The 26,015-nt window shown below is 41.1% G+C and overlaps 1 long non-coding RNA gene and 1 pseudogene across 1 annotated transcript in view; one reads left to right on the top strand and one right to left on the bottom strand.

Moving 5' to 3' along the window:
- LOC131230314 (uncharacterized) overlaps positions 1-26,015 on the top strand; it is a 52,706-nt gene that overhangs the window by 21,961 nt on the left and 4,730 nt on the right. The window lies entirely within an intron of this gene.
- LOC131230309 (ABC transporter C family member 14-like) overlaps positions 21,003-26,015 on the bottom strand; it is an 87,394-nt pseudogene continuing 82,381 nt past the window's right edge.

A 26,015-nucleotide genomic window follows, 5' to 3' on the forward strand; every position in this document is an offset into this window, starting at 1 on the left:
TTATCATCCAATACAAGTAGAAGCATACGCTCATATCCTCCAACATAGAATCTCAAATTTCTCTACCAAGCAAAGCTAATCATGATGTGAATTAAGGGTGCAAGTGTGTGGTGTGGGTTAGTGAGGAAGCTGAACACTTTCCACACTTCATGGAATCAATTAACATAAGAATTAGGGAATTGTACATTTATAAAGTAATACCTTATGAGAAAAATAACAAGATATGAACATGTAATCAACCAATGTAGCAATTCATGTGAGAGGTAAGAACAACATCATGTGAGTACTAAACAAAACATACCATTCCGTGCAATTCCAAACAAAACATACAATTCCTAGTTTTTCTCTAGAATTTTCAAATACGTCATTCAAGTAATCAAAATCATTAGGCTTATAGTATAGTTGGTGCTAGGCTACCTAAGGATAATAGTCCGCACCTATGGATCGTTGAAGACTTGAAAAACGACATAAGAGCGTGAATTTTGGGTCGATCGGCCAGAATCCCTAAAGCAAGCACTTGCATATTAGAACTCCATGCCAATTCCTTCTCAACACAAGGGTTTTCAAGAAAGGGATGAGGGATTTACCCACCCAATTGGTGGAGAGGGTTCTTCCCGGTTGTGGATGATGGATTGGTTGAGGAAGAGGTGAGGAGTTGCAAGAATCGGTCTCCTTTGGGCCCCACTAGAGCTATGACCTACCTTCCCTCTTCTTCACTCTCCCTTCTTCTCTTCTTCCTTTCTTCTTTCTCTTTCTTTCTCCTCTTTCTCTTCTCCCTTTTTCCCCTTTCCTCCTAGGCAAATTCGTATGGGGAGAGGGGTGCCCTAAAGAAACCCCTTTTATAATGCCAAATTCGGTGCAAATGGCCCCAAGTGTTGGGTTTTTACTATATTAACCCTATGAGAGGATTTTTCTATCCTCTAGGGCCCACTATGGGGTGTACAAGTCGATATACACCGTAGGATAGTTAGCCATAATGATGATCTACGTATATATATGATCAACTCGCCATTTGGATACACTGATCGATAGGTATGATTAGAAGTCTGTTCAACGGTCACCGATAGTCGATCGGGGCCGCAGCTATACGGATATGAGCAGGGAAATATCCTTACTCCACGAGTAAAGTTTGGTCGTAAACTGACGGTTCAAAATCATCAACTTTGCATAAGAGTGGACTACTCAATTCACTTAAGTTCTAGCTCCTTTCTTTAGGGTATATGCACTTCTCATGCACTCGTCCTTCGACTCAAGTTGAGCGGTTCTGGGCGGTACCCAGGTCCGACTCCCGCGATGGATGTCAAACTCAGTAAGATGGATATTATTCTATAGTTTTGGAACCAATGGCCCACCAACGAGCGGTCTGGAGGTCGTTCAGAGAATCAGGGCATTTCTGGAATGAATTTGGTAGTAAGATTTCTCGTGAGCAATGATTAGGGTTTGGATTAACTATGTTCATAGTGTGACCTATTTATAACTAGTGAAAGTGGAGATTAAGTCATGATTACTCTGAACCATCGGTTTTGGGCTAAAGGAGTAACGGGGTTGATTTAGTCTATTAGTTAAGATCCACGCGGATTCGTTGGCTTCATACGGTTGATTAATCAGATTTGTGCGGTTCTTTACTGGTACTACCCCTGTATAAACTAGCATTGAGTGCTAATGGTCATTAAATGACATTATAAGTTAATTAATAGAAAATTTTTTAAGGATTTTTGAAAATCCAAAACAGTGAAAATCCAGGACGTTACACCTAACCCAACCCAAACCAACCTCGGGTTGAGAATTCTCAACCCAAGCTCAACCTAAGCGGGTTTGGTGAGGTTGGTCGGGTAGATACATGCTAATATTTTAATGATTGCATTAGTTTATTATATTTTAATACACGTCTTATTTTTTATATTTATAATTTTATTAATTATATATATTGTTATTTATCGTAAAGAACTTCATTTATTCTAAACAAACAAGCTAAAATATAGGACAACTACTCATTTAAAAGTCGGGTTGTGTAGCACACAATCTATTTGGGAGAGAGAAATCTAACATTTCTTGTTAGCTTGAGTCATCGGAAATGATGTGGACCAATGAGACCCAACAACATCGGAATTTCCTATATCTTCAACACATATGATCCACACTCAATTATCATTTATAAGTGACTTATATATTGATCAGGTTCGGGTTGGGTTGGGCAACCCAAGACCTCAACCTAAGCCCGACCCAAGATTTATTGGGTTGGTGTTTGTATAGCCCAAGCCTGAGATCGGACTCAATAGATCTTGCCCAAGCCCAACCCAATGTCGGGTCGGTCATGGGTCGGTCGGGTTCAACTCGCTTAACTTTTAGCCCTAGGATTATCCATTGACAGGTTGAGCAGCGAGAGTAGTTACTGAAGTGACGTCACCAAGATTGGTGAGTCTCGTCATGATGAATGTGTTATGTCCACACCGTCCATACATTTGGAGAGATAATTTCACAGTAGGATCCAAATAACGAGGCAGATCAAAATCTTTAGTGGACCCCACCACATAAACAGCGGAGAGTGAGGCCCACCATTGAAACCTTCCTAAGGTCCACCGTGATGTTTATTTGAGATCCAACCGGCTCATAAGCTAAAATAGATATTAAATAAGGTAAAACACAAATATGGGCTTGATCTAAATCTTTTACAGCCCTTAGAAGGTTTTAATGGTGGGCGTCACTCTCTCCACTGTTTCCTGTAGTGGGGTGACTTGAGCTTTGGATCTGACTCATTCTTTGGCTGATACCCTAAAATGGTCTCTCCAAATGAATGGACGGTTTGGATACAAAACTTACATCATGGAGGGACCCACAGAATTTGGTGACGTCTGTCTCCCTGGGGCCCACCTTGATGTATATGTTGTATGTCCATCCTGTTCATCGGTAGCTCATTATAGGGCATAATCTACAGAATGAATGAATAAGATCGGAGCATACGTGGACCACATCATAGGAAAAAGTGCTCATTAACCATTTAAAACTTATGGTGGGCCACAAATTTCTGAATCAAGCCTATATCCGTGTTTTCACTTCCAGGTTCGTGTGGCCATATCAACAATTTGATGGTAAATAAACATTAAAGCAGTCCACAGGCAGATGCCCACTGTTTCCTATAGTGTGGCCCACTTGAGATTTGGATATACTTCGCTTTTGAAATCATGCTGGAAATTGAGCTTGAAAAACTGATCAACGGTGTGGATATACAACACATACATCAAGGTGGGCTCCACTGGTAGGAAAAACACCCAGTATGGTGTTACCCCGGAAACACCTGACTCACATGGACGGTGGACCACAGCAACGGCAAAAATGTAAAATTGCTTTAAAAACCGCTTGAGTTCGGACGGCCTAATCTGCCTAAAGTTTTTTTTTTTTTTAACGAGTTTTAAATTTTTTAGTTATTTTTAACCACCCAAGACAGTTGGGCGCTTAACGTGGGGCCCACCTTGATGTATGTATTTTATATCCACACGGTTCATAATTTTGCCGGATCATTTATGGCATGAGCCCAAATATGAAACAGTTTCAATCTCAGGTCGACGGTATTATTGGAAACAATAGTGATTGACCATTAAAACTTTATGTGGACCACTAAAATTTTTAATCAAGCTGATATTTATTTTCCCCCCTAATCCAGGTGTGTGTGACCTTATCAACAGGTTGGATGTCAAATAAACATTAACGGTGGCCCTTGGGAAATTTTTAATGGTGGGAAGTTGATTCACCACTGTTTACTACACTATGTTTCACTTGAGATTTGAATCTGTTTCATTTACGGGTAGCAGACTAAAACGATGTGACAAAAGGATGGACCGCGTGGATATAAAATGCATATATTAAATTAGGCTCATGACAAGGGACGCACCGTTGAATTGCTATACTCGCTATTGAAGTGATGAACAAGTCTGTGGGCCCCACCATGATGTATGTGTTGTATCCACAACCGTCTATCCATTCAGAGATTTCATTTTAAGGCATGAGCCAAAAAATGAGTAAGATCCAAATCTAGAGTAGACCCACCACATAAAATAATGGGAGAGTGACGCCCACCGTTGAAATCTTCCTGATGTCCACCGTGATGTTTATTTGAGATCCAACCTTTTAATAAGTTAACACTGATAGCTTGATCGATAACTTTATTCTACCTTAGAAGTTTTTAACGGTGGGCATCACTCTCCCCACTCTTTTATGTGGTGTGGTCCACTCGAACTTTGGATCTGACTCGTTCTTTGGTTCGTGCCCTAAAATAATCTCTCAAAATGGATGAACGGTGTGGATATAAAACATACATCAAGTTGGGGCCTACATAACTTGGTGACGTCACTTCAGTTGCCAGTCTCGCTACTCAACCTGGTAGTAGCTAATCCGTGTCCGGAGGAGGGTGCACCTAACCGGCTCCATTGCCTTTTTTTTCCTCAAGCACACGCACCCATGCACGCACTCCACATGGACTCTGGAACCCAGGAATTCAGCATTTAAATGCAGCGTGTCTACCACTCATCCATGGATCAAGACCAGATCAACTCCCTTGATCTTAGGGCCTACCTTGATGATGTATTCATCTTAAGGCATGATCCAAAAAATGATATTTGAAAATGTATGGACGGTGTGGATATGCAGTATATACATCAAGGTGGGCCCCATGGTCAGGGTTGCACCGTGTTTGGTTGAGACTAGGGCGGACCTAATCCGCTCTCTACCTCGGTCGCCAACACAAACCAACGGCAGGCATTTGGTGTGGGCCTAACATTGACAAGTGAAGTGGATTTAATACATAAAACATGATGAGCCAGAAGCTTGGGGTGCACGTGAAATAGGTAAAGGATCCTGGCCGTTGAATATAGGCTCGGGAGACAAATATCAGCGGGAGCGGATTGCCTGCACAGAGATATCTCTGTGCCTGGTGCTGTGTGGGGTCCGCAGAGATATTCATAGCAAATCCACTCCGTCCATCTGTTTTGAAATACCACAATAGGACAGGATTCTGAAAATCAGATAGATCCAAAACTCAGATGGGCCACACAAACAAAAACAGTGGGAACAACAATGTCCACCATTGAAACTTTCCTGGAGCTAACCATGATGTTTATATTCCATCCAAACCGTTCATAGAATTATTACCACTTAGATAAACTGTAGAAACAAATATCATCCTGATACAAAACTTCTGTCACGACCAGGCATTCAATCCCCACTATGCCCACATCAGTTTTTTATCTGCCTGATTTTAAGAATCCTGCCCTATTGTAGTCTTTCAAAAATGATGGACGGAGTAGATTTGTCACGGACATCTCTTTTGGCCCCACACAGCTCCACGCACAGAGATATCTATGTGACCTAGTCACAGGCAATCCACTCCCAATATCAGCATTATCCATCACAATGTAAATGAGCCATACGGTAGGGAATGGTATACTAGGAATGGATGCCAAAACAATAGGTTAAAGTTTTAGCGAAGTTTGCATCGAATACGAACTTATAAGATCTTAAGTAATAAAATCCAATCCTTCTAAGGAGTTGTAATCCAACCATGCTAGAAACTACTTGGAATAAAAAATATATATATACTAAAAATAATCTGATTTAATTATACAGGATGATTCCTGGCTCAGCCCGCCTCCTCGCGAGCTGGTCCTTTCTTTCCCATGAGGAAAAGGACCACCAGGAGGAAAAGAATGAGGCAATGATTGTAAGGAAGGTCATCTTTCTTGGCTAGAGGTGGATTGGATATGAGGAAGAGATTTTGAAAAATGGCTTGAGATTGAGTTTTAGGAAAGGGTTTGGGGAATGGCCTTTAGAAATGAGTTTTTGTGAACAGTTCTTAAGAGTGGGTTTGAGAAAGGGGTTTTAAGAATGGTCTTGGAGATAGGTTTTGGAAAATAGGATTTGAGAAGATGTAAATTTTGAGAGAGTGGGTAGTGAGATTTGAGAAAAGTTGAAGAAATGGAGAAGGAGAAGGGATTTATTTTATTTTATTATTATTATTTTTTTAATGGGTTTTGAGAGTGACTGAGCGAATGGAGTGAAATTTGGGAATGAAGTGTGATGTTGGGTTTTGGGGAATGTATGCTGGAAATGGGTTTGGGTTGGATATGAGAAAAAAAAATATATGGGAGTTAGTTGGAGAGAGTAGGTTTGATATTGGCTTTGTGAATGGGATTTTGTGGATGGACTTGAGAATGAGATTGAGAAGAAAAAAAATGGTTAAGAAAGGGTTTGGGAAGGTGGTTTGGAGATGAGGAAGTGGATATGGTGAGTTTGTAGGAGGAGAAGATGGATTTTGAAGAGATGGGTTTGAGGATGGGAGAGTGAGGATGATGGAGTGGGAGTAGAGGGAAATGGGCTCTACATATCCCTAATTTTTGCAACAATTCTTATACTTTTAGTAACTGAATATTTTTAAAATTTTTATAATGATTTATCATTAAGTTTAAAGACATCTCACAAAATTTCATCTCATTTGGAGTTGTAAATAAATTATTAAAATTCTAGGAACAACAGCTGTCCGAAATTAATAATTTTTGGATAGTTGGTAAAACATCTTAATTTTAACTATATTATAAATTTTATTTTAATTTTTTCTTATTTTTATATAAAACTAGACTCATCAAACTTCAATATACCTTTTGAATCACAAAGATTGGAGTTGTAACGAAGGAGATATGAATTTTTAAAGTTGACCCAACATTGTAGAAAATTTCAGCGGGTCAACTCGGGCCGGGCGGGGTGGCGCGCGCGGGCTGGGCGGGGTGCAACGCCCGCTGGGTGGGGTCCCGCCGAGTCGCTGGAGCCTGGGCAGGGTCCACGGGCGGGGTGGGGTGGTCGTGAGGGCGGGGTCCCGCCGGCTCATTGTGTTCCGGGCGGGGTCGCCTTGCGACGGGCATATCTCACAAACTGGAATGAGTTATTCGACATGCCATATATGAATTTGGGGTAGGAGAAGCCGATCTACGCAATGAGACTAGTGGTTTCATGAGATTCTCTTTAGTTAGCAGTCAAAATCTTATTTTACTACAGTTTCCTCCATTTTCGGTAAATTTTCATTCACCCTTAAGTCTTCATCCTAGAGCAGGTCGGAATCATCAAATTTAGCCCGGTATCCACTCATTTGGTCTAGAACGATGTTTTCGACCGTCAAATCCTTCGATTTCCGACTCGTTCCTACCAATGTACCCGGAAAATTCAAGAATAGGGTGATGCCAGGTGAATATTTAAAGAGATATGTTGGAAAGAGAGATTTCGACTTATACCTATCTGGCTAAGGGCATTTAGTTGTACTAAATGGGGTTGCAATGCTACTCCCAACTCAAGATTTGGGAATGGCATGTGGGGAATGGGCGTAGGACGAAATTTAAAACTTATTTCATAGGCTTTGTAGAATGAGTTTTGTGTTGGAAGGCGTGATATGGGATTTTCAAGTGTAATTTGAAAGGAAATCCTGCGATTTACCTTTAATTGCATGCATCCCAAACCTGGTATTAGAAAACATGGGATACAGACAATCTAGAGACAATACCTTACACATGTATGTATTGCTACTCTTACCATTACATTCACCTTAATCCCACCTAACGCAGTTGGCCAAACGGGCCCTTGGGAATTAGGTGGCCTAGACTACCTAAATTTCCTAGTTAGTCGGATCGGGTCTCACCGTTAAGTTCCTGACTTCTTACACAGGAATGGGCTGAAACGTGTCGTAAGGCTCCCTAGTCGAATTCTAATATTGTTAACTTCTCTCTCCTCGGCCTAAGCTATTTGTAAGGCTCTTGGACCTATTTCCTAGCGTCACTACTTACTCTCGCTACCCAACCCTAACACTCTGGGAGTCTACCTTCCGTCTAGGAGCGACAGTTCAGGGACTAGGGTGGTTCCTAGCGTTCTAAGTTTCTGTTGCATTTTCAAATACATATCCTCTCAAGTCAGCGGACGCGTTAGTGAGTTCATGACCCATGGCCTAAGGGATTCCAAACTATTGCTCTGATACCATCTTGTAACACCCTGAAAATCGGGGGTCGTGCATACGCTCGACTCCCGAGTTCCCGGGGTCACTTATAATCGGTTTCCCTTAATATGCATTTAATCGGATTTAAATGCGCAGCCTGGAGTTCCTGGAACATGAATCACAAATGCACCTGTCGACTGAAATGAAAAAGAACTAGCATATATATATATAAATATACACACATATACATGACCAAGGAAAAATGATAAAGGGTCGCACATGGTGTCACCCAACAAAATCACCAAGAATAATATGACAAAAAGAAATAAAGCTGAGCCCTCTGCGCAGTGATCCAACGACCCATCTACTGATCCGACGGGGTCCTGCTCATCAACTGGAAGTAAGGGAACTCGTCCTCCTCCTCGAGGTTCGCATCGCCAGGCTCCATGAGATCTGTATTACCTGCATCTATGAACGGGTCTGGTTGGTGTTTTAAAACACCGTCCCAGAGTGGGAGTGAGTGATCAACTCAGTGGGTGCTATTAGCCTTAAGTCGTAATAAGCATCAATTATAATAAGAATTTAATGAAAAGCAATCAATCATAAACATCTATCTAGTCTTGTTAATGTGCATGGATGCAGGATGACATGATGTATGCCCTCACCACAACGCTCCCTCGTGCGACAACATCTAACGATCGCCAATGCAACACTCCCTCAGTGCGACCTCGACTGCCGAGTCGCCAACCTAGCTAATGCCATGCAATGATGATGTTAACCAGGTTCTTAGTTAAGTCCATTCATCCAGCAGATTTGGGAATCTGATACACCCCACGTATCAAATGCCCTGAACTAGTTGCGAGGCCAAGACCCCCCAATGTGTGAGGCCGAGACCCCGCGATCCTTGACCCCGTCGGGTTTCCCCCATCTCCGACTTCAAGCACATGGGAGTGCTGAATGTGGGGTCGCCCCCGGTCACTACGGGGAGGCGCGTCACCCCAGCGTAGGCCGACAGCTCGGACATAGTGTCCCATTCCACCATGCCCGGCTCACGAGACTGTGGATCAATATTCCATCCGGTATCGATGGGCTACAACGGTGGTGGGGTGTTCCAGTTTCCATACATATGTGAGCAAACAAGGTTAACAAACTAGGTGGGTCAGCCAGTGGACTAAACCGCACGAGCCCAGGCAAGTATGTGGCGGAACGACATCGGGTACAAGCGACCCATGTAGCCTGACTACTGCCGCCCACACATACTCGTCCAAACCCATGGGTTTAGCCTTAAGGTGGTCCTACCAACGGAACCACCTTCGCTTTCCTCATGTTCCTGACCAACCTAAGGGTAGGAATAGTGACTCATAGTATGCCAACTACAAATGTAACATCAAACATATTCAACACCATGTTCTCATGTTGTACAAGATACAATTCAAATTTTCCTACAAGCAAATCATTAATATTATAAATAAAGTGTATGTGTGTGGTGTGGGTTAATGAGGAAGTTAATACTTCCTCCATGTTGAGAAATCATATACATAAGAGTAATGAAATCATACGAAATATGAAGCAACAACGTATAAAAATCAACACGGCATGAGCATACGATCATCCATACATCAAATCATGTGAGAAACATAAACGACATCATGAGAGAGAGAGTTAAACATATAAATCCATACCATTTCAACCAACCTACAATTCCTAGGATTTTCTAGGCTTTCAAAAATAACATCCAAGCAATCAAAATCATTAATCTCGTACTAAAATTGGTGCTAGGTCACTTAAGAGTAATAGTCCGCACCTTAAGAGGAGATTTCCATTCTTTGAGATCTTAGAGTTTGGGGATTTGGGTAAAACCACCATTTCCTAAATTAAAATAAAGAAGACAACATTAATGCCTATAAATCTACACTAAGTTGCTCTATTGAAAGGAAATATACCATTCTTACCTCCTCCTCTTGGCATGGGTGAGTTTGGTGAATGTTTCCTTGGAGAATGGGTAGAGAGTTTGCAAGTTTGAGCTTCCTTGGGCTCCACCTCCTACCATATACTCTTTTCCTTTCTTCTTCCTCTCTCTTTCTCCTCCTTTCTCCTCTTCCTCTTCTCCCTTTCTCTCTTTTCTCTCTTCTCTCTTTCCTTTCTCTAGGGCAAATTCGTATGGGGAGAGGGGTGCCCCAAATGAGGCCTTTATATAGTCTCAGGTTTGGTGTAAATGGCCCTAAGGGATGGGTTTTCACTATACTAGACCTATAAGAGGGTCTTTCTAGCATCTAGGGCCCACTATGGGGTGTACAAGTCAATATACACCGTAGGATAGCTAGCCCTAATGATGATCTACGTATAAATATGATCGGCCCGCCATTTGGATGCGCTGATCGACATATATGATAAGAAGTCTGTTCAACGGTCACCGATAGTCGATCAGGGCCGCGGCTATACGGATATGAGAAGGGAAATATCCTTACTCCATGAGTAAAGTTTGGTCGCAAACCGACGGTCCGAAATCCTCAACTTTGCATAAGAATGGATGACTCAATTCACTTAAGTTCCAACTCCCTCCTTTAGGGTATTTGCACTTCTCATGCACTCGTCCTTCGGCTCAAGTTGACCAGTTCTGGACAGTACCCAGGTCCGATTCCGCGATGGACGTTAAGCCCAATGAGACAGACATTATTCTATAGTTTTGGAACTAGTGGTCCACCAACGAGCGGTCTAGAGCTTGTTTGGAGAATCGGGGCAGTTCTGGTGGCCCTCTGGCCATAAAACTTATAGGATAGGTGCTCTATGTCCCGATGAAGGGCCATGCAAAATTTGGGGATGATCGGATATGAGGTTTGGTCGTACGGGTCTGATTTGCGATCAACGGTCACCGTGCCACGATCGGGACCTAGATTTTGTGGGCAGGTGTAGAAAAATACATTAGACACTCATCGTAAATTATGAAGAAATCTGATGGCTGAAATGTCTTACATTTCAGTTTTTATTTACACGTGTCAGATTCCAATTTTGGCATTGGTGGGGCGCATCTGACAAGTGCCAGATTACACTTCTGGGTGTCCACTGGGTCTGTGGTCCGCGATGGTCCCCAAGCCCAGTGAGATCTATGCTCCCCTCAATTTTTATAATTTTCTGACCTTCTCATGTCGCGGTATAGTCCGCACGGGCTGCTGCCAAGTGTAAATGGCCATTTGGCTTGACGGCCCGCACTTGGCCCAATCACAACCCGACTGGTCTACTCTAATGGGCTAATCCTAACTTAATTTAGTTATGGCACCAAACCATGAGTAGTTTAAACGAACGGTCCTGCTGCAAATCCTACGAGGACGCCTCAGTACACTGTTCTGGTTGGACGGGACGTTACATGATTAACCGGACTTGTGTGGTTCTTGACTGGTACACCCTGTATAAATTGACATTGAGTGCCAATGGTCATTAAGTAATATTTAGGTTAATAAAATAAAATAAAAATAAAAATAAAAATTGATGGATTTTTGAAAATCCAAAACAGTGAAAATCAAGGATGTTACATTTATTCTAAACAAACAAGCTAAAATATAGGACAACTACTCATTTAAAAGTCGGGTTGTGTAGCGCACAATCTATTTGGGAGAGAGAAATCTAACATTTCTTGTTAGCTTGAGTCATCGGAAATGATGTGGACCAATGAGACCCAACAACATCGGAATTTCCTGTATCTTCAACACATATGATCCACACTCAATTATCATTTATAAGTAACTTATATATTGATCAGGTTCGGGTTGGGTTGGGCAACCCAAGACCTCAACCTGAGCCCGACCCAAGATTTATTGGGTTGGTGTTTGTATAGCCCAAGCCTGAGATCGGACTCAATAGATCTTGCCCAAGCCCAACCCAATGTCGGGTCGTCATGGGTCGGTCGGGTTCAACTCGCTCAACTTTCAGCCCTAGGATTATCCATTGCCAGGTTGAGTAGCGAGAGTAGCTACTGAAGTGACGTCACCAAGATAGGTGAGTCTCGTCATGATGAATGTGTTATATCCACACCGTCCATACATTTGGAGAGATAATTTCATAATAGGATCCAAATAACGAGGCAGATCAAAATCTTTAGTGGACCCCACCACATAAACAGTGGAGAGTGAGGCCCACCATTGAAACCTTCCTAAGGTCCACCGTGATGTTTATTTGAGATCCAACCGGCTCATAAGCTAAAATAGATATTAAATAAGGTAAAATACAAATATCGGCTTGATCTAAATCTTTTACAGCCCTTAGAAGGTTTTATGGTGGACGTCACTCTCTCCACTGTTTCCTATAGTGGGGTGACTTGAGCTTTGGATCTGACTCATTCTTTGGCTGATACCCTAAAATGGTCTCTCCAAATGAATGGACGGTTTGGATACAAAACTTACATCATGGAGGGACCCACAGAATTTGGTGACGTCTGTCTCCCTGGGGCCTACCTTGATATATATGTTGTATGTCCATCCTGTTCATCGGTAGCTCATTATAGGGCATAATCTACGGAATGAATGAATAAGATCGGAGCATACGTGGACCACATCATAGGAAAAAGTGCTCATTAACCATTTAAAACTTATGGAGGGCCACAAATTCCTGAATCAAGCCTATATCCGTGTTTTCACTTCCAGGTTCGTGTGGCCATATCAACAATTTGATGGTAAATAAACATTAAAGCAGTCCACAGGCAGTTTTTAACGGCGGGCATTCAATGCCCACTGTTTCCTCTAGCGTGGCCCACTTGAGATTTGGATATACTACGCTTTTGAAATCATGTCGGAAATTGAGCTTGAAAAACTGATCAACGGTGTGGATATACAACACATACATCAAGGTGGGCTCCACTGGTAGGAAAAACACCCAGTATGGTGCTACCCAGGAAACACCTGACTCACATGGACGGTGGACCATAGCAACGGCAAAAATGTAAAATTGCTTTAAAAACCGCTTGAGTTCGGACGGCCTAATCTGCCTAAAGTTTTTTTTTTTTTTTTTTTAAACGAGTTTTAAATTTTTTAGTTATTTTTTAACCACCCAAGACAGTTGGGCCCCTTAACGTGGGGCCCACCTTGATGTATGTATTTTATATCCACGCGGTTCATAATTTTTGCCGGATCATTTATGGCATGAGCCCAAATATGAAACAGTTTCAATCTCAGGTCGACGGTATTATTGGAAACAATAGTGATTGACCATTAAAAACTTTTTGTGGACCACTAAAATTTTTAATCAAGCTGATATTTATTTTCCCCCCTAATCCAGGTGTGTGTGACCTTATCAACAGGTTGGATGTCAAAAAATTTACATGATTTAACTATATGTTTATGTTCATAAGATAATAATAACAAGTTTTTTTCCTCACTAAAATAAAAGAAAATAAAAATATAAGGCTTACCATTTTCTCCAACTATTCCACTTTGTAGGGAAACTGCCGCTAAGGAATTAGAAAGAAGATCGCGGTATCTCTACATGTGTTGCCCTCTTATAGACAACATTGCAGAAGAGAGTACTTGTCAAAGCCAGGCTTCACATCAACACAAGAAAACTAAGAGAGAGATGAGAAGATATTTCCTATAGGAACCAACTGAAACATGCAATCACGCATTTCACCAACTGCATCAACATTTTCTTACTTAGAAAATTAGTTTATCTAATAATGTAAAAAATATTTTCAATAATATTTTCTCAAATGTCACCCATCATTAAATATCAAGCTCAAACGTAATACTCAACTAAACAAATTTCTCGTTTTAGTGGTTCAACATAGATATATAATTATCAATAGAAATTGGTATTAGTTGGAATATTAACTCCATTGTAACGATATGCACCAAAATATGCACTATCGAAGGGCTCTTATTAATCTAAGAAATAAAGTACGTTCCAACTATGGTCTAGTACATGTCCTTAACTGCATCTTTTAAAGAAAATTCCTTGCTTAAAATGTGAAAGTTAGAGAGAACTAACCCGTTGAGCTATACAGAATGGTGTAATGCAAATGTTGCATAAAATTTTTAGTATGTAATATTTCGTCTTTAGAGTGTCTAGATCATTAATTAGGCAAAGAAATCCCAGTACTTCAATGACTTAAATAGCCATAGCTTTCATGTCCTTTATAAGTTTACCAAGTTTAAAAGTTCTAGCAACATCTTTGTCATATCCTGGAATGTTTACAAAATCTCTGACAACATTTGAAGTAGTACTTATTAATTCTATTAGAGAAAATTAGGGTAGATGCAAATTGTCTTGATAGTTAGCATGGGACCACTTGAGCATTCAATTTGCCTAAGGCTGTAGATGGTTGGTACAATGGCAACATTAAAGCCTGGATGATCAGAATTAGGTCAATGGTCAAGAACCTAGTGTAAAGCTATGTTTCATAAGTAAAAAGTTTGAAACTCTCATTTTTCACCTTGTTTCAGGCATGGACACTAAGAAAGGAAGAGAGAGCCTTTCAAAGGATTCGATATTTCTCAGGCAATCTCAAGAACCAAATAACATGAATTGTGGAAATGAAAAACTAAAGGGATATTTATAGGAGAGAGGCAGTTATTTTCCACCCTTGCGATAACTATAAGGTTGTATGTAACGTCGTGTATAATTTCGTGAAAAAAACCCTAGTACATCCACAAGTGGAATCGTGAGATAGTCGTACCAGCCTAATTGAATGCCATAATTACACTAAAATTAGCGAATTTAGGATAATTAGAGTCGAATACCCATTTTCGCTAATAGTGAATGAGTGGTGTCATGAATATAACTAATCACAACACTAATCATCACTCACGAGAAATTTCGAAGTTTAACTTATTCCAAAAATGGCCCGATTAACCAAATTAGGTATATACCACACATTTGTGGTCCATTGATGTAGAGAGGATCACGGACAGTTACATGGCCTAGATGGATTAGAAAAGGCCCGGTAGAAGACAGAAGTGATCCGGGCCGTCGAACCTTAAATTAGGCGTATCTCGCAATCCGGAATGAGTTATCGGACGTAAAATATATGATTTTAGGGTAGAACGAGTTACTTTAGCCATCCAACCCTGCTATGTTGGGTTGCCCAAGCCGGATTTGCGAAATACCGCTAGATCGACGACCATTTCCCTATTTTAATTCCATTTTTACTATAAATAGTAAGTTTTAGTTTCATTATAACTCTTCATCCGTTGGGCTTTAGGAGTTGCGTCCAACGTGAAAAGAGCTTAGAAAAATTAGGAGAACAGCTTGGTGAAGCCAAATAGGACACTTACTATTTTTGCCCGAAAACCTTGCGCACTAGTAGACATCACGACCGTCTATAAATAGTAAGTTTACTATTTATAGTAAGTCACGAATTCTAAGAGTTTTAATTGTAGTTTGATTCTGATTTCTTTCTCATTGCTTAGTACCCCTATTTAAAGGGTTGTGAACTCGTTTTTATTTATTCATCAATCAATTTCAAATTTTATAAAATTTATTTTCTATTTTTCTTGCTTTCTTTCTCTTGGATTCGACAAGTCTCTATGAGGAGTCCAGAGAAGTTCCATGGATTCGGAACATTTATTCCCTTGAGGAAGATGATGCTCAACCTCACGTCCTCCCCTACATCAGTTTGGTATCAAAGCGAGGTTTTTCGTCGGATCAATGGCCTCTAACGACAAATCAGGCAACAATCCCATGGACGGTGCTACATGGAATCATCTTTTAACGGCTTTCGAAGTAGCACAACAAGAGAATCAGCAAGCCATGCAAGGGCTGTAGGCTTCCATCGATCGTATGACAGATCGCATAGCAGAGGCCCTATGGCAGCTCTGTGTTCCTGATGCTAATCCTTCACCACCAATTGTTGAGACTCGTAATCGCCCTAATCGCAGGATAATACCGATAGTGCATCTAAGGGTCATTCATGAGGAAGGGGGATCCAACAAGGAGGAGATCGATGACATAATCTTCTAACACCCCAGAGAAAGTGGCGATCAAGTAGATCGAACAAATAGGGAATTCAAGATGTGAGTTGATATTCCTATCTTCAATGACCAACTACACATTGAGGATTTCCTCGATTGACTTTCTGAAGTTGAGCGATTCTTCGACTATATGGACATCCCCAAAGTAAAGAAGGTTAAGCTTGTGGCTTACAAGTTCAAGGGCGGAGTTTCAGCTTGGTGGGAACAACTGTAACTCGCACGAACCAGGCAAATGAAGGCATCAATCCGCACATGGCAGCAGATGAAGCAACTACTATGTGCCCGATTCCTCCTTAGCGACTATGATCGGGTATTATTCCAACAATATCAAAATTGTGGACAGGGTAGCCGGTCTGTGAGAGAATACGCAAAAAAATTTTATCGCCTAGTGGCGCGTAACGATTTGGTCTAGACTGAATCGTAACAAGTCGTCCGATTTAACGGTGGATTGCATATGGCGATTCAGGATCGGGTTCAGATGCAGTCCGTCTGGACGATGAATGATGCAATCAAGTTAGCCACCCGGGAGGAAGTATAACTTAAATGTCCTAACACACAGACCTATCCTATCGCAAGGGTCGTTGCGACATGTCCACCCCAGGGAGCTCCACAACCCAAGGGGAAGGAGCCTGTAAAAGCACGCACTCAACCTCCTACACCCGTGAACCAAGATCAAGGAAGCGGGTAAACTAGGCCCCAAAGGGGCGTATCGACTACAGCTGGCCTAAGCAGAATCCCAAACCCCTATGCTCGGCCAAGGGAAGACCATTGCTTTCGTTGTGGCCAATCGGGTCACCTATCAAATACTTTTCCCCAGCGACAAGTGGTAAACCTCACCATCAATGATGGTAGTGATGAAAATGTTGACGATGATCCAGGTATTGAGAAACCAGATTACGCCACAGAAGACGAGGCAGATGAGTCAGGTTGGGTTCAGCAGGATCATGGCGAATCACTTGTCGTGAGACGACTATTGTATGCGCCAAGGAAAGTACACCCACAACGGCATAACATCTTCCGAACTAGGTGTATAGTAAATCAAAAAGTCTGTGATGTGATCATCGACAGCGGAAGCAGCGAGAATATCATCTCTAGGATGATGGTAGAAAAATTACAATTGAAAACAGAGCGTCGTCCCTCCCCATATACAATCGGTTGGATTAAGAAGGTCAGTGAAACAAATGTAACTAAACGGTGTACCATATTCTTTCCAATTGGCAAACATTATAATGATGAAATAGTATGCGATGTGGTTGACATGGAAGTATGTTACATACTACTCGGTCGACCCTGACAATCTGACCGTGACGCCACTCATAAAGGACGAGATAACATATATATCTTCATCAAGGACGACCGGAAGACTATATTGGCCCATATGGATCCAGAGGGACCACCTGAAACTTCTAAAGTGGAGGGTCATTTTCTCTTAACCATATGGGACTTCGTGGAGGAATCTAAAGAAACAAGACAGACCTATGCATTAATCATGAAAGGGAAATAACTCGATCCCACCAACATCCTTGATGAACTAAAACCCTTATTGCATGAGTTTAAAAAAGGTTTGACAACCTTCCCGATGGATTACCTCCCATGCGAGATATCCAACACCATATCGACCTTGTCCCTAGGTCCAGCTTATCAAATCGTCTTCACTATCGGATGAGTCCAAAAGAGTACGAAATTCTGCAAGGGCAACTGGAGGAACTGATCCGTAAGGGTCTCATCCTAGAACGCATGAGCCCATGCGCTGTACCTGCTCTATTGACTCCTAAGAAAGATAGGAGTTGGCGTATGTGTGTCGACAGTTGGGCCATCAACAAAATCACCATAAAATAAAGGTTTTCCATACCACGGTTGGACGATATGTTGGACATGGTTGAAGGTGCGAAATTATTCTCTAAGTTAGATATGAGGAGTGGCTACCATTAGATTCTAATATGGTCGGGTGATGAGTGAAAGACGGCCTTTAAGACCAATGAAGGATTGTACGAATGAATGGTCATGCCCTTCGGTCTTTCGAATATGCCTAGCACATTCATGAGATTGATAAACCAAGTTCAGAATCTTTTCATTGGGCGGTTCGTTGTGGTTTATTTTGATGATATTTTGATATACAGTCAAGATGAAACCACCCATATGGAACACTTCAAGAAGGTCTTTCAAGTGCTCACCAAAAATAAACTGTATCTTAATTTAAACAAAGTGCAGCTTCATGATTGATGGCCTGTTGTTTCTGGGTTTTGTAGTAACATTTACGGGCATTCGGGTGGATGAGGAGAAGGTGAAGGAAATCAGAGAATGGCCAGTTCTCACAAATATTCACGAAGTGCAAAGTTTTCATGGACTAGAGACATTCTATCGTCGGTTCGTAAAAAATTTCAGAACCATTGTGTCACCAATCACAAATTGCATGAAGAAAGGGCAGTTTCAGTTGACTAACTAAGCCAACAGGAGCTTTGTTGAAATTAAGTGCAGGTTATCTACGACCCCGGTTCTTGTACTTCCTAACTTCGATAAACTGTTTGAAGTCGAATGTGATGTCTCATATATCAGGATTAGGGGAGTTTTGTCTCAGGAAGGTAGGCCGATAGCCTTCTACAGTAAGAAACTTAGCGATGCACGCAAGAACTGGTATATATATGAGATCGAGTTGTACGCAGTGGTCCAGGCATTGCGACACTGGCGACATTATTTGATTCAAAGAAAATTCATACTTTATACAGACCATCAAGCTCTCAAATTCATTAATAGCCAAGCTAACATTAACCGTGTGCATGCTAGATGGATCTCTTTTTTGTACGAATTCACGTTCGTGCTAAAACATAAGTCTGGGCAACAGAACAAAGTAGTTGATGCACTGAGTTATCGTGCAACTTTGCTAGTCACTATGAGCAATGAGGTTGCCGGGTTCGAATGCCTCAAGGACATATATGCTGACGACGATGACTTCAAGGATGCATGGGTTAGATGCTAAGAAGGACACCTTGACAACTTACATATGCACGATATGTTCCTTTTCAAGGGGAATCAGCTATGCATCCCCAAAAGCTTGTTAAGGGAACAAATAATTCAAGAGATACATGGAGGTGGCCTTAGTGGACACCTTGGGCGAGACAATATGCGAGCTCTTGTGAAAGAGCAGTATTACTGGCCGCAATTGGTACGTGATGTGGGAAAGACAGTCCGATGTTGTTATATTTGTCCAAGACCAATCTTAGAATACGGGCTTCTACACCCCGTTACCCCTGCTTGACGACCCTTGGGAGGATTTATATATGAACTTTGTGCTTGGTCTCCCACGAACACAACGCGGCATGGATTCGGTGTTCGTGGTGGTAGATCGTTTCTTTAAGATGACGCACTTTATTCCATGCAAGATGACTTTCAATGCAACACACACGACGAATCTATTCTTTAGAGAAGTTGTGCGGCTACACGGGTTTTTCAAGACAATTACTTCTAATCGTGACACGAATTTCATTAGCCACATTTGGTGAACTTTGTAGACTTGATTCGATACACGACTTCAGTTTAGTAGCGCTTACCACCCATAAATTGATGGGCAGACTGATATTGTGAATCGCATGTTGGGAAACCATTTTCGATGTATTTCAGGAAAAAAACAGAAGCAGTGAGATTTGGCCTTGTCTCCAGCGGAGTTTGCATTCAACAACATGGTGAATCGCTCAACAGGAAAATCTCTGTTCCAGGTTATTTACGGACAAGTACCTCACCACACACTTGACTTGATCCCTTTCCCCAAGCTCCCCGGCATGAGCATTGCAGCAGAACATATGGTAGACAGGATCATGGGCATTCATACGGAGGTACAAATTAAGCTACATGCCTCGAATGAAAAGTACAAAGAGCAATCGAACAAGCATCGATGACAAAAAATGTTTGAGGTAGGTGACCAAGTAATGGTCAATCTGTGCAAAGAAAGATTTCTAACTAGAACGTATAATAAGTTGAAAAATAAAAAGATTAGATTGACCCACTCATCTACGCAAAGAAAGATTTCCGACTGAAGGAAGTTCCAATCAAATAAGAAGATCAGCTGATAGACAGCCGGTAAGAGAGAAATGGATTAACAAATTTGAAGGATTCTCTAGGCTAGATTGGATGCTATGACGAGGAGGACTTCATGACAACCAGACCTTGATCAAATATAAAGGATGATGCCAAGATTGACAATCCAACATCCAAGGTAACTGAATCCACTTTTGCAAAAGAAGTGGAAGTCGAAGGTTTGAATTTGGAGGATAGTTAAGAAGTGTAAGAAGAGATGATGTGTATTCAAACACAAGTCACCAATCACATGTGTAGGCATTCACCATCAATTACCATTAAAGCTAAAAAAGACACGCTTGTAGGAGAGTAATACCTTCGACTTTAACTGAGGACTGTTCCTTTTGAAGCCAGGTGGAATTGATGCAACTAATCAACCACACAAGCAGTTGATCATAGATCTGACAAATCTAGATGTTAAGACTGTAATGATTGATGATATGGACCAAATCAATGGCATGATTTATTAGTTTTATTTTGGTTTTAGGGATGAATTAAGTATTTAACAAGGTTCTCAGTGAGCCCACATTAGGGTATCATATGATTTTAGAATGACACAAAAGTGTCGTATCTCATAACCTATCAAGCTTGCTTTCAAATAAGCCTAAGATCATAAAATTTTGATGGTGTGTGGATGAGTTATGACCAATTTACATAAGTCCCATGTAGTGCATTCAAGAGCACATTGGTCATTTTATTTTTGTTAGTTCTTTTTAAAGCCTATATAAGGCTATGCTTTGACATGTCAAAGAGGGTAAATTAGAAATGATATATATATATATATATATATATATTCAATTTGGAAGAAGATTTGAGAGGGGTTTTGGTGATTGCTAACACTTGGCTAGAGGATTGTTGGGATTCTTCCCTACAATCTTGTTTTTTTTTTATTTTGATCCACTTGCACCCCCTTTGGGATTGCATTACTCAATAACCAACTACATACAAATCCAACTCAACACAACCTGGCGACAAAACACAACCCAAACATGCTAATACAGCTGGATATTGAGCCAAGCACTAAGATATGCATAATGATATCAGTTCTTTTACAAGGTTGCTTCAAAGTAACCAAATGAAGTAGAATAATGACAAAATCATGTCCTTAGATCTTAAAAATGGTATAATTGCCCCTAAAAACCTCTCTTTCGAGACGAACATGTGAGAGAATCAAATTTTGTGATTTCTGGACATCTAACTCTAAAAAAGAATGGATATCTTGTGAAATCTTCATTCCAGTCACCGAATCGAACACCAATCACCTCCGACGGCATTCTGCAGAGGCATGCTGAGGCCCTAAAAGCAATGGTAGCAGCAACATTCTATAGACCTGATGAACGGTTGGCATACTCTTGAACCAATGCTGCGAAGAGCGACCGGCGTTCAAGTAAGCGGGTTGGTGAGTCGAATTCCTTGGCCAGTCCTACAATGCACATGGAAAAAAAATTCAAAGATATTATCTCTCTATACATGACTAGAAATGCAAGGATAAAAAAAATATCTGCTATTAATCATTTAAAACAACTAAACCATGTGGTATGAATGGACATGAGAAGGGTTTTCAAGCAATTGAAAGGGCATTTACATAATTTGGGGGAAGCTCCGTCCAGAAAAAAAATGAGGATTGCTACAATACCCACCATGGCTAAATTCATCGGGTCTAGGATCATGTTAGCTGATCCAAACCATTGATATGACAATACACAGTCAATGGTCGTTGGCTCGAAAATCTTCAAGATGGAAAGACCATAAACTTTTGATAAATGGTCCACAGAACAGCGGTTAAGGAGCCAGTCCATGTTCAAAGGAAAATAGTTAAATGATCATAGGAGCTGAAATATTCCAATGTGAAGAGTCCTCTTGGGCATCCCCCATCCAAAGTGAGGCACATCATATAAACGGTTCAGATCATTCAAACATGACACCAGATCCAACAGCTATAGTTCCCAAATATTCCGGGGCTATATTCCTAAACTTCTCCCAGGCCTGATTTTGCACCGGGGCATGTTCATGACAGGCCACACCTATTGAACAATAATCTCACACGTGTGGCACATTGGCACATGTGCCAAGAGTGTCTAACGGGTCCCATTTGCATGTCTCCGGCGGATGACATCATATTAAACATTTCTTAAATCTTCATTGACAGTGAATGGCATATTAAAGCACGAGCCTTTTTGTTACCAGAGACTGCCTACTCCGAGGCAACTGGATTGAGTCATGCTGAATTACTGGGTTTCTAAACTGAGTAGGACTTTTTTCTTGTTTTGAATAATAAACCAGGGCTAGGATCCCAATGCATCCTCCAATGTGGCAAATCCAAAAGATCCAGACCATTCATCAGGTGGACCCCATTTTGTTTACAAAAAAATAAAATAACAAATATGGTCTGGTAATCAGGTGGGCACATGTGTACTAAAAACTGGAAGTTTGAAGAAGAAGAAAGGACCAAAGGTCCACATGCGACCTACCCGATTACTAGATCAGCTTGCTTTTGGGTCACCCGACATAAATGGTGTGGCACAAGTGATGAATGGCCTTTAGCATGGTTTTTCTAAACCAGTTTCCTTTTTTCCATTAAATTTATGGTTTGCTTTAAACTTTTTGGGTGTGTTTGATTGCACCAAATATCATGTATTTCATGATGTTTCACGATTAATCAATCTATCTTGATGAAACCAAACACACCCTTCATTTTCATTTCATATATTATTATTTTTGTTGTTGTTGTTTTGCATCGCTGAAAGAAGCATTAGCACATACCTGCATCTATAACCAAAACTCTGTCACAGTCCATGACTGTGGGTATTCTGTGAGCAATGCTGATAATCGTACATTCCGAGAAGTCTTCCCGGATGATCTTTTGAATAACGCCGTCGGTTTGCGAGTCTACTGAAGCAGTTGCCTCGTCCATGAACAAAATCCGGCTACGCTTCAGCATCACCCGTCCCAAACAAAGGAGCTGTCTTTGTCCCACGCTCCAATTATCACCACTATCAACCACTGCAAAAAATGCCAAACATGAGCAAAGAAAATTAGCGACAGGGGGGGGGGAAAAAAAAGTGCGACTGGTTTCATCAGAAAATCACTTCAATTATTAAAAATCTTTGGATCTGGTTATTATTATTATTTAACTTAAAAAAGAGTTTCCAATTTTGCTAGACTAACTAGAAGTAAAACAAACTGAGAAATGCTTTCTAGGCAATGAATTAATGAGGACCCATGGGATTGTAATCCACATGTGGGGACCATGGTTTGGTGATCCAGGTTGCTGATCTGATGGGCCCCATTGTGGACCGGAGGATGTTCAAACAATTCTCCATGATTGGAAGATCATAATTTGTAAACTTTTGATAAGTGGATTACAAACAAATGGTTAAGTATAAAATGCAACGGTTGGGGAAAACGGCCTAGGATCTTTCAATCTGAGAGGGTTTTGAGGCATGGTCCATCCTTGGCAGAGCTTCAGCACATCAATGCTCTGTACCTCCAAAACATGGTGCCCCACTCGTACAAAGTAAGGTCTCAAGGACACTATACAGTGTTTTGTAGGTTTATCGGGAACTTAGCAATTCATTGCAACTTTATCGTGTGTGGATTTGGACTTACTAGTAGTTACATAGAAACTCCAAACCCATCACACTTGTAGGCTGCCAAGAGAATTTTGAGATACATTAAAAGTACTCAAAATCACGGTATATTTTATGCACCTGTTACCTATTCAGAACATGACAGATACACAGATAATAATTAGGCAGGAGACGTTGAGAAGAGGAAAAATACTTTCAGATTTGAGTTTCATCTTGGTTCAGGTGTGTTCCCATGGTAATCAAAGAAAGAAAAAAGGTAGTTGTATTCTTGACCGCAGAAGCATGGTACATTGCAACTGCCACTAGTGCATGTAGGTGGTTTGGCTAAGAAGGATACTTAGTGAACCGAATCATTTGCAGGAGCATCCTATGAAGATCATGGGTGACAACAAGTTGAAAGTTGCATTAATGAAGAATCAAGTCTTTCATGGTAGAAGCAAACACATTGATATCAAGTATAACCATATACATGATCTTGTGAAAGAAAAGGAGATAGAGCTCAAATTTTGCAGATACGAAGATCAGATGGTGGATATTTTTAAAATGAATTGAAGGTAGAAGATTTTTCCAAGTTGAAGATTGTGAAGGGAACGAGAGAAAATCAAGTTTAGAGGAGGCTTTTAGAAGTCAAATAAACATGATTTCCAAGTCTTGGTACAACTAAGATTACAAGTAATTGTTATTTTGCTTTTTTAGCAAGTTTCTATTTTAAGTTTGATTCCAAGTTGGCTTTCTATTTTTTAAGTGTGAGTTGTGTTGCTTTAGAGAAATAATAAATAGGAAGAGGCAGAGAGTATTTTATTTTATTTTATTCTCTCCTTCATCTCTTGTAGAAGGCTAGTTCTCTTAGAACTAGATGTATGGCATGTTGATTCAAGTTGCCGTAACAATTGTAGAAGTGGGGTTTTCAAAGCCTACAAGGTGCACAAGTGGGCTCTTTGTTCATAAGAAAATTAAATTATTATTTGCACAGGTGAATGATCACATATATTGAAATAAATGGTAATGACCATTAGATGGGGTGTGTGGGGCCCACCATGATGTTTAAGTTCCATCCAACTCATCCATTAGATGTGAGGCCTATATCCCAAAATCCAACCTGATCCATGACTTAGGTGGGCCACACCAAAGGGAACAATGAGGGACATCAGGAGGGTGACACCCACCATAGATACTTTAAGATGGAATGTGGGGTCCACTTTCTTGTGTTATATGCCAACCAACCCATTTATCTGGTGCACCGCACCAAGAAGGGACACGCTAAAAATCAATTCATATAGGTTTTATGCATCATGGTACATTGCTTCCTATGGTGTCCCACTGAGTTTTGGATCAGGATGGTGCACCATGTGCATGGTTTGGAGCCCACAAATCATGGGCGGGCCCCACAGCTCAAAGGTTGAACATATGTGATTAGTCCCCTATTTATGGTAAGTTTGGATGTTCCTGGTTCACATAACTGACATGATTCACCAGTGCCAAAACACAAGTGAGATGTATGGAAAGGTCCACACATGTCTCACTTGTGGTTAGAGACATAAAAATGGAAGCTGACTTAAAAAGGATTCCATTTTTTCTTGAGCAATCATGGCAATTTCATTAGAAAGGGAGGAACACGGATTCCATGTTCGGCGCCACAAATGCAAATTGCACCTTCTTGGCTCGGGATCCTTGGCATTTGGCACTGTAAACCGAGAGATGCAGAAGATTTTCTGTGTATTTGAGACAACCCAATGGGGTTGAATATATAGAGATTACAACCGTCTATACAAGGAAAGAAGTAAACGCAGTATCTCCTATCTATGGAAATAAGATATACAAGGTATGTGAGGTGTCTAACATCCCCCCTCAAACTAATGCTGGTCATCGACAAGTAATAGTTTGCCAACAAGAAACGAGTGACGTGCAGACGTAAGGGATTTGGTGAGAATGTCAGCAATCTGATCATGGGATGCCACATGTGGAAGAGAAATGAGCCCAGACTGAAATTTCTCACGAATAAAGTGACAGTCAACTTCAATATGCTTCGTTCGTTCATGAAAAACTGGGTTAGAGGCGATCTGAATAGCACTGAGATTATCGACATGGAGTGGAGTAGGATTCGGTAGAGGAATGCCCAAGTCTGAAATAAGTCCACGTAACCAGACAAGCTCACTATACGCAGCGGACATCGCTCGATACTCGGCTTCTGTACTTGATTTGGAAACAGTGGCCTGCTTCTTACATTTCCAAGAGATGAGAGAAGTGCCGAGAAAAACACAGTAGCCAGTAGTAGATCTTCGCGTGAGAGCGCATCCGGCCCAATCAACATCCGAATAAGCACGAAGGTCTAGAGTCGCCGTGGAGGAAAAGAACAGAGATCAATCTACAGTTCCACGAAGGTACCGTAGGATGCGCAACACAGCAGTCATATGAAGAGTTCGAAGAGCAGAA

The sequence above is a fragment of the Magnolia sinica genome, chromosome 17 (genome assembly GCF_029962835.1).
Source record: "Magnolia sinica isolate HGM2019 chromosome 17, MsV1, whole genome shotgun sequence".
Classification (NCBI taxonomy): Eukaryota; Viridiplantae; Streptophyta; class Magnoliopsida; order Magnoliales; family Magnoliaceae; genus Magnolia; species Magnolia sinica.